Here is a 13028-nt window from a genome sequence, read left to right on the forward strand (position 1 = left end):
TCTCATACTTAACATATCTAAAAGCAAAGTTGCCATTATCCTCTCAGAGTGAAATGCGTGTGACCTTGGCCACTCACTTGAAATGGCAATCCCCACCATCTCCCCCCCATTTCTATCCCCTGACATTGATTTTTCTGTTCCTTAAAGCCCTTCCTCCTTCTCGATTACTATGCAATTCACTTTTTTTTTTTTTAATGCTTATTGTCTGATCTCTCTTCTAAATGAAAGTTATTAAGGCAGGAATTTTCATCTGTTCTGATCACAAATATATCTCCAGGGGCTACCCTTATGCTGGGAAAGATTGAGGGCAGGAGGAGAAGGGGACGACAGAGGATGAGATGGTTGGATGGCATTACCGACTTGATGGACATGAGTTTGGGTAAACTCCAGGAGTTGGTGGTGAACAGGGAGGCCTGGCATGCTGTGGTCCATGGAGTCACAAAGAGTCTGACATGACTGAGTGACTGAACTGAGGGGCTACCCAGCAGGCCCCCAGCTTCCATCCCAGGAAAGAAGGGATGAAAAGGGAGGTGCTCCTTCTTGAAGTCAGGAGACAGGCCTAAGGGAGGGGTGGGCAGGGGGCTCCTTTCCTGTGAACTCTTAGAAATAAGTGCAGAAACCTTCCAGGGCTGGATGACAGGAGAGTAGGTTACAAGATACACATGAAATAAGTATGCAGTATAGCAGATGGCTTCCCAGGGGGCGCTAGTGGCAAAGAACTCACCTGCCAATGCAGGAGACTTAAGAGACAAAGGTTCGATCCCTGGGTCGGGAAGATGCCCTGGAGAAGGAAACGGCAACGCACCCCAGTATTCTTGCCTGGAGAATCCCATGGATAGAGGAGCCTGGGGGGGCTACAGTTCAGTTCAGCTCAGTCGCTCAGTCATGTCCAACTCTTTGCAACCCCGTGGGGGTACAGTCCATGGTGTCAAAGAGTCAAACAGGACTGAGCCACTATACAACAACAACAAGGAACCCGGATGATAAGGTTATAGTCGATTTTATTTACCGAGGTGTGTTCTTTCCTCTTCCTTCCCTTGTCTTCTGGAGGAGTCAGTGAAAATGAAGGTCATGGGAAAACACAGTGACGATGAAGCAAGGCCATGGGGGTGGCAAGGGCAGTCAGGGGAGTCTTCTGCGACCATTTCCTCATTCTGCCTCCTGGCGGCGGCCTCAGGCCCAACCAGTCACCTCTCAGACCAGGTTTAAACTTAGAGACGTTCTGGTAGGAGGAGCAGTGGAAATAAAGAACCTTGTTGTGAAAGAGCAGACAGGCTCTGCCGAGAGGCTGCAGAGGAGGAAGAAGTAGGAAGAGCTGAGAGAGGCCCTGCGGTGCTGAGGGTGCTCAGGCGCTCAGTCCTGTCTGACTCTCTGTGACCCCCATGGACCATATCCCACCAGGCTCCTCTGTCCATGGGCTTCTCCAGGAGAGGAAACCGGGGTGGGTTGCCATGCCTTTCTCCAGGGCTGGGGTGTTGAGCTCTCTTCAACTAAGAGAATGGTCGTGTCACCGCTGAGACCAGAAGGAACCCCGAGGGCAGATTTTGTTCCTCTGCCCCTTGGAAGGGAGGGGAGCCAGGAACAGGCACAGCCTCATAGGCTTTGGGGGAGCTTTGCTTCTATGCGGAATTAACCGGGCCTGTTTGAGCAGAGCAGGGATCAGACTTGGGTTTTCAAAGGATGACTTCCGGGCAGCATTGCAAAATCACTTGACTTTTGTGGTCACGAATTGAAAATAAACCAGTCAACCCAGCTGTGGGTTTGCATCCAGCTGTGGCCAGCTCTAACTGGGCAGACAGACAGATGTACGTGGAGGTTTAGATTTGCTCAGACAGCTCAAAGAAGGGCAAGGTGGCAGGTTCAGCATGTGAGATTCCACAGAAACTCACAGAATGCTTTGTAGTTGTTGTTCAGGCACTCAGTCTTGTCTGACTCTTTGCAACGCCATGGACTGTAAGCCCAGCAGGCTCCTCTGTCCATGAGATTCTCCAGGCAAGGATATGGGAATTGTGTTGCCATTTCCTCCTCCAGGGCATCTTCCTGAACCAGGGATCGAACCTGTGTCCCCTGCATTGTCAGGCGGATTCTGTACCACTGAGCCACCTGGGAAGCCCCAGTCAGCCTGAACATTCACGTCTAAAAAAATTAAGCTTCTTGGAATTCCACTTTCAAATTTCTGTCTTGAAAAGTTTCTGTATTTCTCCGTTACCTGCAGGTCTGGTTTGTACACTTTGGTCCATGGATTGGACCATCTAAAGAACTTTAAAAAGCTGCAGGTTATAGGACTCACCAAGTTTCTGGGGCAGTCAACTAGAGGCCCAGGAGTCTGCATTTCCATAAAGCTCCCTGGAGAGCCTAATACACTACCAGGGGGCAGAATGGTTGATTTATGAGATAAAACCCAAGCTCCTTCCCAAGTGTGTCAAATTTCTCCACAATACATTACTACCTGATGTATTTATCCCTGTTTATTTCTCTCTCTCTCTCTCTAAGTCTCTCAGTCAAGTCCAGCTCTTTGCAACCCCATGGACTGTAGCACCCCAGGCTCCTCTGTCCATGGAATTCTCTTGGTAAGAATACTGGAGTCCAAGTTCAATGCATGAGACAGGGCACTCAACGCTGGTGCACTGGGACAATGCTGAGGGATGGGATGGGGAGGGAGGTCGGAGCGGGCTTCAGGATGGGGGACCTCTGGCCGATTCATGTCAATGCATGGCAAAAACCACCACAATATTGTAAAGCAATTAGCCTCCAATTAAAATAAATTACCTAAAAAAAAATAAAAGATACTGGAGTGGGTTGCCATTCCTTCTCCAGGGGCTCTTCTTGACCCAGAGATGGAACCCAGGTCTCCCGCGTTGCAGGCAGATTCTGTGTCATCTGAGCCACCAGTGAAGACTTGCAGCCCATATCTTCTATCCCAGGAGAGGAAATCAATGCAAGGATCTTTACAAGGCCGGCTCCCTCCTACTCCTGTTCACGCCACGCATCGTTTCGGCTGGCTCTTCAATCCTGTGTGCCTGTTCCAAAACGGGTCCATCGTCCCAGCCCAAGTCCCCCTCCACCCTCCACAAAGCCGTCGGGATGATCGCTGCCCGGCGATGGATTCCGGCTTGGCCTAAATAAAGTATCACTTGATACTGTTTGACTGAACTTAAGGCATTACGTGCAACTTGTCTAAGGAAACTGCTAGCTCCTCTTAGATAGGCCGGTGTTCATAGCCCTAGGGATCGGAACTATACCTGGGACGAAGGCTGGAGGGAAGAGTCTACATCACATGCAAAGCCCCCAGCACTTTCCTCACGCCCTTTCCTCACTCCCACAATGTAACTATCATAAGATGCTTTCAGATATCTTTTAGCTATCATAAAATGAGGCAGCGAAGATCGCTTGGGTCTCGTTTGTTATTCTTTTAATCCCTCACTTTTATTAGTTTTTTCAGGTGGTACAGGGTAAAGAAACCACCCGCCAATGCAGGAGAGGTGGGTTCAATCCCTGGGTCAGGAAGATCCCCAGAAGAAGGAAATGGCAACTCACTCCAGTATTCTTGCCTGGAAAATCCCATGGACAGAGGAGCCTGGCAGGCTACAGTCCATGGGGTCACAAATAGTTGAACACCACTGAGCACCCACACGTGCATTGCTATTATTATATTTACAAAGCACCACAGATAAACTAATGTACTTCAGCAACTGCAATAAAATAATTTTGACAAAGCACATGGGCTGTGTGCTTTATATGTTTTTTTGTACCTTTTTGTTTTATATTTTCCTTGAGCAATAATATTCATCTCATGGATTTCACTTCTACTTATGGCTGATTACACTTCCTGGTTCCCATAATCCAAAGAATGTTGCTACTATAATTTTTTGTCCCCCATTCTCTGATCATTTCAAAATCATTTTAGAGATTTTTATTGATCTAATAACTCCTTGGTGTTCCACTTTAATAATAAATCCCCAGTGAGGAGCTTCACCAATGTCTACGTTCTTAGTTCTGTGATAGAACAGAGACACCCAATTTAAGGGCTTTTAGTGTCATAATCAGAGAAGGCACTGGTGACCCACTTCAGTATTCTTGCCTGGAAAATCCCATGGACAGAGGAGCCTGGTAGGCTACAGTCCATGGGGTCGCGAAGAGTCGGATACTACTGAGCAACTTCACTTTCACTTTCATGCATTGGAGAAGGAAATGGCAACCCACTCCAGTGTTCTTGGAGAGTCCCATGGACAGAGGAGGCTTGCAGGCTACAGTCCATGGGGTCGCACAGAGTCGGACACAATTGACGCGACTTAGCAGGCGCAGCAATGTCATAATGGGAAATACACACTGCACATCACTGTTTTCCTGGGGGCTACTAGGGGACCAAATCTCTATTTTCTAGTAAAGATTTTAGAGGAAGTTTTTATTTTATTGAAGGCTACTATACACAAGCTGCTGTAAGATTTCTTTCTGGTCTAGGCTTTTTTCCCAAAGTTGACATTTGCAATCTATCATTCATCAGGTTGCAGAGGTGGACACGAATGAATGACTCACACACACACACACACACACACACACACACACACCCCTATAAATTTCATGAAAGCAGGAGTCATAGTTTCCTGTTCAGTGTTTTATCTTGTTCGGTGTCCAACATGGAGCCTGTTCATGGTACTTGTGCATGGCAAAAGAAACCATTAACAAAAATGAAAAGGCAACCTACTTAGGTGGGAGAAAATATTTGCAAATTATATATCTGACAGGGGTTAACATCCAAAGTATACAAAGAGCTCATACAACTTAATAGCAAAATAAATAAACAATCCAGTTTAAAACAGGCAGAGGATCTGAAAAGACATTTTTGCCGAGAAGACACACAGATGGCCAATAGGTGCATGCAAAGATGCTCAGCATCACTAATTGTCAGGGAAATGCAGATCCAAGCCACAAAGAGGCAGTGAGATATCATGTCACACCTCTTGGGATGGCTATTACCAAAAAGCGAGAAATGACAACTTTTGGCAAGGATGCGGGGGAAGAGAACACTTGTGCACGATGGGTGGCAACGTAAACTGATGCAGCCACTGTGGAAGACAGGATGGAGGTTCCTCAAAAATTAAAAATAGAACTACCATATGATCTAGCAATTCCATTTCTAGGTATTTATTCAGAGAAAATGAAAACACCAAGTTGAAAACACATATGCACCCCTATATTCCTAGAAGCACTGCTTACAACAGCCAAAATATGACAGCAACCTCAGTGTCCACCAGTGGATAACTGGATAATGTGGCACATATACCCTGGAACATCATTCAGCCATAAAAATAATGAAATTGTGCTGTTTGCAACAACATGGATGGATCTTGAGGGCACTATGCTAAATGAAATATGTCTAAGAGAGAAACACAAATATTACATGATCTCACTTAATACATAGCATCTGAAAAAAAACAAAAGTTTACAAAAAAAGCAAGCTCAGAGATATGGAGAACAGATTCGTGGCTGCCAGAAGAAGGGGCTGGAAAAGTAGGATGCAAAATGGATGAAAGGAGTTAGAAGGTAGGAACTTCCAGTTATAAAATTAAAAAGTCGTGGAAATAAAATGTACAGCATGGTGACTATCAGTTCAGTTTAGTTCAGTCACTCAGTCTTTGCGACCCCATGAATCGCAGCACGCCAGGCCTCCCTGCCCATCACCATCTCCCAGAGTTCACTCAAACTCATGCCCATCGAGTCAGTGATGCCATCCAGGCATCTCATCCTCTGTCGTCCCCTTCTCCTCCTGCCCTCAATCCCTCCCGGCATCAGGGTCTTTTCCAATGAGTCAACTCTTCGCATGAGGTGGCCAAAGTACTGGAGTTTCAGCTTCAGCATCAGTCCTTCCAATGAACACCCAGGACTGATCTCCTTCAGGATGGACTGGTTGGATCTCCTTGCAGTCCAAGGGACTCTCAAAGGTCTTCTCCAATATCATAGTTCAAAAGCATCAATTTTTCAGTGCTCAGCTTTCTTCACAGTCCAACTCTCACATGCATATGTGACCACTGGAAAAACCATAGCCTTGACTAGACGGACCTTTGTTGGCAATGTAATGTCTCTGCTTTTGAATATGCTATCTATGTTGGTCATAACTTTCCTTCCAAGGAGTAAGTGTCTTTTAATTTCATGGCTGCAGTCACCATCTGCAGTGATTTTGGAGCCCAAAAAAATAAAGTCTGACACTGTTTCCAACTGTCTCCCCATCTACTTCCCATGAAGTGATGGAACCAGATGCCATGATCTTAGTTTTCTGAATGTTGAGCTTTAAGCCAACTTTTTCACTCTCCTCTTTCACTTTCATCAAGAGGCTTTTTATTTATTTATTTATTTTTTTGGATGTTTGTTACAGAGCTTTTATGTTTGAAGATTTTAATGGAAAAATATAGATTCAATAAACTATCTTTCATATTCCAGAGGGTGGCAGGGCATGCATCTGGGGAACACCATGCTGGTCCCCAGAGGGGCCACGGGGGCCCCTGGATCTGCTCCTGTCCCTGCTGTCAAGAGGCTTTTTAGTTCCTCTTCACTTTCTGCCATAAAGGTGGTGTCATCTGCATATCTGAGGTTACTGATATTTTTCCCGGCAATCCTCATTCCAGCTTGTGCTTCTTCCAGCCCAGCGTTTTTCATGATGTATTCTGCATATATGTTAAATAAGCAGGGTGACAATATACAGCCTTGACATACTCCTTTTCCTATTTGGAACCAGTCTGTTGTTCCATGTCCAGTTCTAACTGTTGCTTCCTGACCTGCATACAGGTTTCTCAAGAGGCAGGTCAGGTGGTCTGGTATTCCCATCTCTTTCAGAATTTTCTACAGTTTACTGTGATCCACACAGTCGAAGGCTTTGGTGTAGTCAATAAAACAGAAGTAGATGTTTTTCTGGAACTCTCTTGCTTTTTCGATGATCCAGCGGATGTTGGCAATTTGATCTCTGGTTCCTCTGCCTTTTCTAAAACCAGCTTGAACATCTGGAAGTTCACGGTTCACATATTGCTGAAGCCTGGCTTGGAGAATTTTGAGCATTACTTTACTAGCGTGTGAGATGAGTGCAATTGGGAGGTAGTTTGAACATTCTTTAGCATTGCCTTTCTTAGGGATTGGAATGAAAACTGACCATTTCCAGTCCTGTGGCCACTGCTGAGTTTTCCAAATTTGCTGACATATTGAGTTCAACACTTTCACAGCATCATCTTTCAGGATTTGAAATAGCTCAACTAGAATTCTATCACATCCACTAGCTTTGTTCGTAGTGATGCTTTCTAAGGCCCACTTGACTTCGCATTCCAGGATGTCTGGCTCTAGGTGAGTAATCACACCATTGTGATTATCTGGGTTGTGAAGATCTTTTTTGTACAGTTCTTCTGTGTATTCTTGCCACCTCTTCTTAATATCTTCTGCTTCTGTTAGGTCCATACCATTTCTGTCCTTTATCGAACCCATCTTTGCGTGAAATGTTCCCTTGGTATCTCTAATCTTCTTGAAGAGATCTCTAGTCTTTCCCATTCTGTTGTTATCCTCTATTTCTTTGCACTGATCACTGAGGAAGGCTTTCTTATCTCTCCTGGCTATTCTTTGGAACTCTGCATTCCAATGGGAATATCTTTCCTTTTCTCCTTTGCTTTTCGCTTCTCTTCTTTTCACAGCTATTTGTAAGGCCTTCTCAGACAACCATTTTGCCTTTTTGCATTTCTTTCCCATGGGGATGGTCTTGATCCCTGTCTCCTGTACAGTGTCACGAACCTCCATCCATAGTCCATCAGGCTTTCTGTCTATCAGATCTAGTCCCTTAAATCTATTTTTCACTTCCACTGTATGGTCATAAAGGATTTGATTTAGGTCATACCTGAATGGTCTAGTGGTTTTCCCTACTTTCTTCAATTTCAGTCTGAATTTGGCAAAAAGGAGTTCATGATCTGAGCCACAGTCAGCTCCCAGTCTTGTTTTTGCTGACTGTATAGAGCTCTCCATATTTGGCGGCAAAGAATATAATCAATCTGATTTTGGTGTCGACCATCTGGTGATGTCCATGTATAGAGTCTTCTCTTGTGTTGTTGGAAGAGGGTGTTTGCTATGACCAGTGCGTTCTCTTGGCAGAACTCTGTTAGCCTTTGCCCTGCTTCATTCCGTACTCCAAGGCCAAATTTGCCTGTTACTCCAGGTGTTTCTTGACTTCCTACTTTTGCATTCCAGTCCCCTCTAATGAAAAGGACATCTTTTTTGCATATTAGTTCTAAAAGGTCATGTAGGTCTTGATAGAACTGTTCAACTTCAGCTTTTTCAGCATTACTGGTCGGGGCATAGGCTTGGATTACCATGATATTGAATGGTTTGCCTTGGAAACGAACAGAGATCATTCTGTCGTTTTTGAGATTGCATCCAAGTACTGCATTTTGGACTCTTTTGTTGACCATGATGGCTACTCCATTTCTTCTAAGGGTTTCTTGCCCACAGTAGTAGATAAAATGGTCATCTGAGTTAAATTCACCCATTCCAGTCCATTTTAGTTCGCTGATTCCTAGAATGTCAACATTCACTCTTGCCATCTCCTGTTTGACCACTTCCAATTTGCCTTGATTCATGGACCTAACATTTCAGGTTCCTATGCAATATTGCTCTTTACAGCATTGGACCTTGCTTCTATCACCAATCACATATACTGCATATGTAGAAGTTGCTAAGTTCAAAAATCTTAAAAGATCTCTTCAGAAGAAAAAAATTATGTATATATGGTGGTGAATGTAACTAGACTTATTGGAGTGATCATTTCATAATATACACAAATATAAAATCATTATATATTCCTAAAATTAATATAGTGTTGTATGTTAGTTATATAGGCTTTCCAGGTGGCTCAGTGGTAAAGAATCCACCTGGATTCTCCATTTGCAGGACATTTGGGTTTGATCCCTGGGTTGGCATCTTATATATATATATATGATATTTTCAGGTATTGTTTTAAGTGTTGTTTAGTTGCTAAGTCGTGTCCAACTCTTTGTGGCCCCACAGACTACAGCCTACCAGGTTCCTCTGACCAGGCAAGAAAACTGGAGTGGGTTGCCATTTCCTTCTTCAGGGGATCTTCCTGACCCAGGGATGGAACCCATGTCTCCTGTACTGGGTTCTTGGCAGAGGTCTCCTGCCAGATTCTTTACCACTGAGCCACCAGGGAAGTATTTCCTAAAGTACTTTTCATATATTGATTCATTTCCATATAGTGACTTATTCCATATATTGGTTCAAGGCATGTCTTTCCATATACTGACCTCACCTACTGACTCACGGTCTTCACAAAGGTCCGACAGATGAAGACACCTCGGGACAGAGCAGTGCAGAGACCAGTGAGGACAAGGCTGGGATGCGAACCCTGGCCTCGTTCCTGAGTGTCTGCGCCATGCCCTGCACAGCCCCATGTTCAGTTCAATTCAGTCGCTCAGTCATGTCCAACTGTTTGCCACCCCATGAACCACAGCACGCCAGGCCACCCTGTCCATCACCAACTCCCGGAGTATACCCAAACCCATGTCCATCGAGTCAGTGATGCCATCCAACCATCTCACCCTCTGTCGTCCCCTTCTCCTTCTGCCCTCAATCTTTCCCAGCATCAGGGTCTTTTCAAATGAGTCAGCTCTTCGCATCAGGTGGCCAAAGTGCTGGAGTTTCAGCTTCAACATCAGTCCTTCCAATGAACACCCAGGACTGATCTCCTTTAGGATGGGCTGGTTGGATCTCCTTGCAGTCCAAGGGACTCTCAAGAGTCTTCTCCAGCACCACAGCCCCATGTGGTAGCCATTAACCACATGTGGCCATATTTTAAATTTAAATTAACCTAATTATGCCAAAGGGGAGGGGTGTGGGGAAGGGATGTTAGGGAGTTTGGGATGAGCAGATGCAAACTATTACATTAGGATGGATACACAACAGGTCCTACCGTACAGCACAGGGGACTATAGTCAACAGCCTGTGATAAACCATAATGGAAAAGAGCATGAAAAAGAATGTCTATACATGTATAACTGAATCACCGTGCTGTGCTGCATAAATTAATGCATTGTAAATCAACTATACTTCAACAAAATAAAGTTTTAAGAATAAATTAATTAACCTAATTAAGAATAAACAATACTACAGGTTCAGTTCTTCCATGGCACTAGCCATGGTTCAAGTTCTCAATAGCCATGCATGGTCCGTGGCTTATCCCAGGCAGAGCAGATGGAGAACATGTCCATCATCACAGACGCTTCTACAGCCTGGTGCTCCTGACCAAGACACTTCCCTGCCTCATGGACTCCAACAGTCTGTCTGCTCTGCCCAGCTATCATAAAGGTTACAACCTGAATTCAAAACAACTGTCTCAGAGCCAGACACGACTAAAGCAACTTACCACCACCACGACTACCATCACTCTATTATTGAGCAAAAAGCTTATTCTGAGCCTACATTTTACATAGCTATTCAATATAACACAGGTTGCAAAGCAGCCTGGCCAGACAGTGGTTTGGATCCATGTAATTTAAAGAAATTGGGCGGGCAGTTTGGGGGAGGACGGGTACATGCATGTGTATGGCTGAGTCCCTTCGTTATTCATCTGAAATCATCACAACATTGTTAATCGGCTATACCCCAATACAAAATTAAAAGTTCTGAAAAAAAGTTAAGCTCAGGTAGGAGTCAAGAAGGGCTTCACAGGTGGCGCTAGTGGTAAAGAACCTGCCTGCCAATGCAGGAGACGTAAGAGACATGAGTTCAATCCCTGGGTGGGGAAGATCCCCTGGAGGGAGGCATGGCAATCCACTCCAGTATTCTTGCCTGGAGAATCCCAGGGACAGAGGGGCCTGGCGGGTTACAGTCCACAGAGTTGCAAAGAGTTGGACTGAAGTGACTTAGCACACACGCGTGCACAGGAATCAAGAAAAAGTAATTGCTTGCACAGGAGTGAGGTGGAAGGCTGTTGGTACAAATCTAGCAGTGGAGTCAAACTGCACCATGTCTGGGATCATCTGTCTCTAACCAAAGGCAAGAACCCAGAAAGGAACAGAAACGCTTGACGACCATCAGCTGTTTTCCATCAACATCTCTGCTCTCTGCTCTGCTTTCCATCTCATCTCCTATCCTCCTACTTGGTCTCTGCTTTTCTTCTAACGTCCCCTGAGAGTGCCACAGTCTTTTCAGGATCCACTTCTTCCATGATCCCTTATGAAAATTTGGGAATGGGTTCTTCCCTTCAAACCCCTCCTCCTCCTCTTTCTCCACCTTCTCTTCCTGCTTTTCAATGACAGCAGCTGCCCTAATGGGGAACCTGTCACTATATGCCAAAGCACTGTGTGATGTGTCTTATTTTGTTATCTCATTTAACCCCAGAACAGCCTCCTCTGGTAGGATTACAAAACCCTATTACAGAGCGGAAACCAGGGTGTAACTTACCCAGGCCACATGGTAAGAGCTGATGTCTGGATGTGGACTCAGGTCTGGGTGTCTCCAAGGACTGGGTTCTTCATGGTGCAGGAGGCCGTCTTCAGCATCCTCAAATCAGGTTTACCTGTTATAGTGGAAAGAGTTTTTTAACTGAGGGAATAAAAAAACCCCTCACTTTTCACCCTATTCCAGAATAAGTTCACTGATTAGTGTGGGGAAATTATCTAATGTCTCTAGACTTCACTTTCTTTTTTGACCCTGATGCTGGGAAAGATTGAGGGCAGGAGGAGAAGGGGGCAACAGAGGATGAGATGATTGGATGGCATCACTGACTCAATGGACGTGAGTTAAGCAAACTCGGGGGAGATGGTGATGGACAGGGAAGCCTGGCGCGCTGCAGTCTATGGGGTCGCAATAGCCAGACACAACTGAGCAACTGAACAACAACAACAAATCTGTCAGATGAGTTGAGGGAGAGGATTTTTTAAGTCCCTTCCAGCTCAAAACTAAGAATTCTATTCTACCAATATATTTTAGTTTCCTCCTAAGTATCTAATTTTTAACCACACTTTAACTGATGGCAACTAGTATTCACTATTGTCAATAGGAGCCAGGCATTTTAGACTCATCTTGATCACAACCTGGGGAGGCGAATTCAGCATGGATTAAATTAATTCCATCATGCAGGAATTGAAACTCAGGGCAGCTAAATAACTTGCCCCAACATTTTTTTTTTTTTTTTTAATTTATTTCTGGCTGCTCTGGGTCTTCGTTGCTTCGTGCGGGCTTTCTCTCATTGCACCAGACGGGTCTCCTCTCCCACGCGGGTGCGGGCTCCTCGCTGCTGTGGTTTCTCTTGGTGCAGACCACAGGCTCTAGAGGCTCAGGCTCCATCTTGGTTGCTCCTCGGCAAGTGGAATCTTCCCAGACCAGGGATCGAACCCATGTCCCCTGGATTGGCAGGCGGACTCTCAACCACTGGGCCACCAGGTAAGTCCCAACTCACCCCAAGTACGAAGGATGGTGGCTGAACCCAAACTCAAGGCACCTGGCCCTGGATCAAAGTCTGCACTGAGCCCTGGGCACACCCACAGCTCCTCCCCTCCCTGGTCAGAGGCGGTATGCTAGACTTTTCACAGCACACAGACATCTAGCCCTAGACAGAAGTAGTGCAGAGACACATTCACTCTCAAGGAAAAGTACACAGCAGAGAAGAAAACAAGCAAACATTTCTTGATGGCCGGCCTCCTAACGGGCTGTGAGGCCGCAGGCATATTCAACTTTTACCTGCCTCACTGAACCCACAGAATAGACTTTCATTTGTGAGTTAAGCTGCAAGGGCATGCATGCTCAGTCGTGTCTGTCTATGCAACCCTGCCAGGCTCCCCTGTCCATAGGATTTCATGGAATCTTCAAAAAAAATCATATGACAAACACTGATTGTAGTATCTCCACTAAGCTTAAAATCCCATGTAGTTTTTTTTTTTTTTTTAATTGGCATTTCTCCCTACAAGTTTAATAAAAGTCATTTTTAAGACTGGAGACGAGAAAGGCTACCCACTCTAGTATTCTGGCCTAGAGAATTCCAC

The 13028-nt window shown here is 45.2% G+C and overlaps 1 long non-coding RNA gene across 2 annotated transcripts in view; it reads right to left on the minus strand.

Annotated features, from left to right (window-relative positions):
- LOC133047745 (uncharacterized) overlaps positions 1 to 12504 on the minus strand; it is a 64176-nt gene extending 51672 nt beyond the window's left edge. Inside the window, exons 1-2 of one of the 2 annotated variants that reach the window (XR_009690831.1) lie at positions 12446 to 12504; positions 11449 to 11563 (exon numbers count right to left, since the gene is read on the minus strand). This is a non-coding gene — a long non-coding RNA (uncharacterized LOC133047745). Of the gene's footprint in view, positions 1 to 11448; positions 11564 to 12445 lie in introns of those variants that run through there. The other variant, XR_009690833.1, reaches the window with a different exon arrangement.
- Positions 12505 to 13028: the final 524 nt, after the last annotated feature.

Source organism: Dama dama, chromosome 27 (genome assembly GCF_033118175.1).
Source record: "Dama dama isolate Ldn47 chromosome 27, ASM3311817v1, whole genome shotgun sequence".
Lineage (NCBI taxonomy): Eukaryota > Metazoa > Chordata > Mammalia > Artiodactyla > Cervidae > Dama > Dama dama.